The 6,280-nt window shown below is 38.0% G+C and overlaps 1 protein-coding gene across 4 annotated transcripts in view; it reads right to left on the bottom strand.

Moving 5' to 3' along the window:
- Positions 1-6,280, bottom strand: part of LOC106870145 (organic cation transporter-like protein) — a 62,093-nt gene that overhangs the window by 47,942 nt on the left and 7,871 nt on the right. Inside the window, exon 1 of one of the 4 annotated variants that reach the window (XM_052966510.1) lies at positions 4,561-4,598. The exons of 1 other annotated variant lie outside the window; for it this stretch is intronic. The gene's annotated coding sequence lies outside the window, so the exon portion shown is untranslated. Of the gene's footprint in view, positions 1-4,161; positions 4,183-4,560; positions 4,599-6,280 lie in introns of those variants that run through there. 2 more of the 4 variants (XM_014916142.2, XM_014916145.2) reach the window with 2 other exon arrangements.

The raw sequence follows: 6,280 nt of genomic DNA on the forward strand, positions 1-6,280 counted from the left end.
ACTGTGGCCATGCTGGAGCACCACCTTTAGTCGAGCAAATCGACCCCAGGACTTATTCTTTGTGAGCCTAGTACTTATTCTATCGTCTCTTTTGCCGAACCGCTAAGTTACGGGGACGTAAACACACCAGAATCGGTTGTCAAGCGATGTTGGGGGGACAAACACAGACACGCAAACACACACACACACATACATATATACGATGGACTTCTTTCAGTTTCCGTCTACCAAATCCACTCACAAGGCTTTGGTCGGCCCGAGGCTATAGTAGAAGACACTTGCCCAAGGTGCCACGTAGTGGGACTGAACCCGGAACCATGTGGTTGGTAAGCAAGCTACTTACCACACAGCCACTCCTACGCCTATATATATATAATATCTGGAAAGTTTGCCACAAACAGTTATGCTACACAGAAAATATTGTCAAATGAATAAAGAAATTTGAAATGATTTGAGAAATTGCTTTACCCCTTTCTTTCTGGTTGAAACAATTACATACCAAGAGGAGAAATTCATCTTTTGTCTTGCGGCAAACTTTCCTACGGCCAAAAATCCTGAGGCGAATTTTCCTGTGGCAAACTTTCCTAGAACCATTGTGTGCATGTGTGTATTAAACTCTTCAGAAAGTTGAAATAAGGCATCTTATCCGAGATAGGGAGTTGAGCAGATGCTAAATATTATGTACCTGTCTTTCTGACCTCATATTTCAGCAAGGTCATGAAAGGAATTATCAGTGACAGACTGATTATGTATTCTGAGAAGAAAATTACTTGTTAAGTAAGACTGAACATGGTTTCCATCCAGGTAGAATCTGCTTCATACAACTGCTGCAGCAGTTGATAAACTAATTAAATGTAGTTGTGGTATATGAGGGCTTTCAAAGACAACTAAGATTAAGACATGGATGAATTCAGAAGCTAGGAGACACATGAAAGAAAGAATAAGTATTCAGTTTCTTTTATGATTTGTTCAACTTGCTTACAGAAAGGAATATTAGGGAATTGTAACATTCATTACATTTTCAGTGATATTAGTAGTGTAACTGAATTTATAATCTACAATCTAGTATTGAAACTAACTTGCAAGCTTGAAAGTTTAGCTCCTACTCCATGATACTCCTGTATATTATGCAAGCTTAATTCAACTAGTGAATGTTTCCCTGTCTCTGATAAAAAATTTTTAACTTTCATACATTATTTGAATAGCTGTCACTCATCTTCAGCTAGGTTTATCATTGTTTACAACACTTTAAAACATGGCAATGACATGTCAAAATTGTAACTTTATCATAGTCATAGCAACAGAAAGTCGTTTTTCTTGAATGACTCATATCAGTCATTTTGCTGAGTAATTTTTATTTATTCTAACTTAGGTCTAGTACAATTAACGATAAGATTGCCAATAACTATTATAAAAGAAAACAATTAAAAGAAACCATCATTATTATTATTAACTTTGCCCTTTCATCCTTTCAGGGTTGATAAATTAAGTACCAGTTGCATACTGAGATCGATGTAATCAACTAGTCCTTTCCCAAAAATTTCAGGTCTTGTGCCTATAGTAGAAAGGATTATTATTATTATTATTATTATTATTATTATTAAGGCATTGAGCTGGCAGAATTCTTAGCATGCTGGAGGGAATGCTTAGTGGTATTTTGCCTGTTGCTACATTCTGAGTTCAAATTCTGCTGAGGTCAACTTTGCCTTTCGACCTTTCGGGGTAGATAAATTAAGTACCAGTTGAGTACTGGGGTCAATGTAATTGACTTAACCCCTCCCCCAAATTTCAGGCCTTGTACCTATAGTAGAAAGAATTATTATTTCTATTATTAAGGCGTTGAACTAGCAGAATTGTTAGCACACAGGGAAAAATGATTAGCAACATTTCATCCATCTTTACGTTCTGAGTTCAAATTCCGCTGAGGTCAACTTTGCCTTTCATCTTTTCAGGGTCAATAAATTAAGTACCAGTGAAATACTGAGGTCGATGTAATCGACTAGTCCTCTCCCCACAAAACTTCAGGCCTTGTGCCTTTAGTAGAAAAGATTATTATTATTATTGAAGACATCACACAGCATCCAATATTGTGACGTTGTTGTTGTTGGCACTCCATCGCTTATGACGTCGTGGGTTCCAGTTGATCCGATCAACGGAACAGCCTGCTCGTGAAATTAACATGCAAGTGGTTGAGCACACCACAGACACATGTACTCTTAACGTAGTTCTCGGGGATATTCAGCGTGACACAGTGTGACAAGGCTGACCCTTTGAATTACAGGCACAACAGAAACAGGAAGAAAGAGTGAGAGAAAGTTGTGGCGAAAGAGTACAGCAGGGTTCGCCTCCATCCTCTGCTGGTGTGACATTGTAGATGGCAGATATTGTGTGTGCTGTCTCTCAAGCCACAAGGACCATAGATGGTATTTTATGCAGTATGCGTGTAGTTCCAAATACAGCAAATTTTTGCAATACACCAAAATTGTAGGATATTTCTAAAGTATCCAGATGTTACTTCAGGTTGGGTGGTATTGAACGCCAATGTTCTGATGACAATAGGGACAACCTTTATGTTTGACTCTTGCAGCTGACCTTGGTGGTCTCAGTTTTCAGGTCTCCATTTTTGTTGACCTTTTCTCTTTCTTTCATGATAATATGTTGATCTCCTGGCACTGCCATATCAATTATTAGGCACTCTTGTTTATTCCTCCATTTACCAAATCCACTTACAAAGCTTTGGTCGGCCCAAAGCTATAGCAGAAGACACTTGCTCAAGGTGCCACGCAGTGGGACTGAACCCCAAACCATGTGGTTGGTAAGCAAGCTACTTACCACACAGCTACTCATCATATTTTTTTTACTTGTATCAGTCATTTGACTGCAGCACTGCTGTAAATGTTTATATTAGTCAAAGAAATCAACCCCAGAACTTATTCTTTGTAAACCTAGTACTTACTGTATCAGTCTCTTTTGCTGAACTGCTAAGTTACAGAGACTTAAAAACACCAACATCAGTAGTGAAGCAATGGTGGGGTGACAAACACAGACACAAAGACACACACACACACATATATAAAAACACGACTAGCATCTTTCAGTCTTCATTTATCAAATCCACCCACAAGGCTTTGGTCAGCCCAAGGTTATAGTAGAAAACACTTGCCCAAGGTGCCACATAGTGGGACTGAACCTAGAACCATGTAGTTGGGAAGCTCTTTACCACATAGCCACACCTGTGCCTATATATATATGCTTGTGAATGTGTATGTATAGAGATGGTTCTAGATATGGCACTTGCATGAAAGAAGAACATGAGTAGAGATTAAAAATTCACAACAGCCATTTCAACAGCATTTTTTCATTGATGAATAGTTCAATAATCATGATTACATCATGAAAAAATCCACTTTTGTCAGGTGATTTTAAACATAGGTAAGAGAAAAATTCAAATCAACTCACTTTGCCAGGCATTGGCATAACAAGTGAGTATATTTAAAGAACCATTAAAATTTAAAGAAACTGTTAGCAATACATATAGGGCAGATATTGGTGACAATAAATTTTGTAGATCACTATCATAATCATGTATTCTATAAGGCCTAAAGAAGCAATAAAAGAGGACTGAGGAAGAAAAAGTAAAAAAAGGATTATAGATGGGAAAGGGAAGAAATTGGCCTTGTAAAGCAAAAGTTTGAGTTGGTGCCAAAATTCTTGTGACCATTCAAGTTTTTTTTTTGACTTTCAGTCTTGTTTCAGTCATTAGACTGTGGTCATGCTGGGACACTGCCTTGAGGAATTTTAGTACTTATTTTTCTTTTTGAGTCTAGTACTTATTCTATCATTTTTTTTTTTTTTGCCAGACTGCTAAGTTACGGGGATGTAAACACACCAACACTGGCTGTCCAGTGGTGGTGGAGGACAAACACACACGCACACATGTATATATATACAAATACAACAGGCTTCTTTTCAGTTTCCATCAATGAAATCTACTTACAAGGCTTCAGTTAGCCAAGGGTTATAATAGAAATCACTTGCCCAAGGTGCCACACTATGTGACTAAACCCAGAACCATGTGGTTAGGAAGTACCACACAACCACACCTGCAACTGTTTCATTTCTAGAAATATGTCTTTCAAAAAAACAATGGTAGCTACTAACTTTTGAGCCTTCTGTGTATATATTCATTTTTACTTTTTCAAATGATAATTCAGGCATTACAGGCAAATGCATACATGTAGACATTTCTTACTCTGTAATGACACTGAGCACAAGTTGAAATGGCTGTTGTGAATAACTGACTGCAAAGAAAGACCAAAACCTTTCAAAATAGATATGGTGAGAGTTAAAAATTATTTCATTACAATATAAGTTGATTAATAGGCATGCATTCTTAATACTTTAATCAAGCAATTACTGTGTAAAAACTGGAATTAGACCTGCAGCTCCATTCCTGTGTAGTAATATATTCAAGTATTCAATTATGACAAGTAATGAAACTTGAAAGACATATAACACATGTGACAGAGAGAATGCTGTAAGTCAAAATTTCAGACTTACCTGAGATTTTGAATCTATTGCTGTAATAGTGTGGCCTGTAATGGCAGACTGAACTGCAATGATATTTGCATTACTTGAAATTCTTGTTACAGATGTTACATAAACATTTGCATGCTAAGTTGACATAACACTTTGCAATAATAGCTGTGGAGGTGGTGGAATAGTCTGCTGCTGGGGAGGAAGATGGTTTGTTAGAGTAGCTTGTGGTAGAGGTGCATATGGCATACACTCAGGTTACATTGGCATTTCTTAAGCAGGAGGAACTTTTTGAAGCAGGGGTAGGATACCTTGTGGGGGTGGAGGTGAAGAAATACTCTGAAGAGAAGGAGGAGTAGCTGGAGCTATACTCTGTTGACAACTTGTTGGCTGCAACCCAGATGTGGGTGTAAATCAGTAATATTACTCTAACATTATGTGACCTGCCTTGACCAACAGCAGCCCTTTTTCTGGTAGCCATCTTGGACTTCCTCTGTTTCTCCATTTGGTAAGCTAAGCTTGAACAAGACTGGTTTCTGTTAGAAGCTTGTGAAGCTTATGGAGCCAAATCAAACTGTTTTAAACAATAATGCATGTAACTCCTACTAAATGTATTGAGTGCATTTCTCTTTTGTGTGTCAACTCACTCATGTATGTATGTAGTTATAGGAGTGGCTGTGTGGTAAGTAGCTTGCTTTCCAACCACATGGTTCCGAGTTCAGTCCCACTGCGTGGCACCTTGGGCAAGTGTCTTCTACTATAGCCTTGGGCCGACCAAAGCCTTGTGAGTTGATTTGGTAGACAGAAACTGAAAGAAGCCCGTCGTATATATGTATATATATATATGTGTGTATGTATGTTTGTGTGTCTGTGTTTGTCCCCCCAACATCGCTTGACAACCGATGCTGGTGTGTTTACGTCCCCGTAACTTAGCGGTTCGGCAAAAGAGACAGATAGAATAAGTACTAGACATCCAAAGAATAAGTCCTGGGGTCGATTTTCTTGACTAACGGTGGTGCTCCAGCATGGCCGCAGTCAAATGACTGACTGAAACAAGTAAAGAGTATGTGTGTGTGAGTTTAGAGGGATATATTATCCGAGTAGATACCATGGTAGCTCTCAGTTATATTCCAGGTCACAACTAACCACATCAACTGGTATTTAATGCCCATGACTACTAACCAATAAACAACTAACTGAATTCAGTTCATGTTGAGCCAAGCTGGTTGAAGCAGTGTGAACAAAGCTGCACAGAGAATTATGCCTGGTTGCATGAGCAACTGCTCATACTGTGCAGTGGAAACACATGTAGGTTAATGTAACCATAAATATATGCTGAATGACATTGCAAAATAAAAGGCAATCAATTTTGAGGATGTACCAATCTCCATATTCTCTATCATTATAATTATTGCAAATATATATATATATATATGTACAGGGTTGGACAAAATAATGGGAACGCCTTAAAATTTCAAACAAATTTATTTTAATATGGGGTAGGACCGCCTTTGGCAGTAATCACAGCTTGAAATCTACAAGGTATGGACTCATACAAAGTTTGAATTGTTTCCAAAAGAATTTTTGTCGATTCTTTAGCTAAAACAGCCTCCGGTTCCTGTAGTGATGATGGTGGGGGATATTGACTCCTTATTTGTTTTTCTAAAATGCACCATAAATGTTCAATAATATTGAGATATGGGGACTGTCATGGCCAGATAAGATGTACAACTTCACTAGAATG

This window comes from Octopus bimaculoides, chromosome 3 (assembly GCF_001194135.2).
Source record: "Octopus bimaculoides isolate UCB-OBI-ISO-001 chromosome 3, ASM119413v2, whole genome shotgun sequence".
Taxonomy (NCBI): Eukaryota; Metazoa; Mollusca; class Cephalopoda; order Octopoda; family Octopodidae; genus Octopus; species Octopus bimaculoides.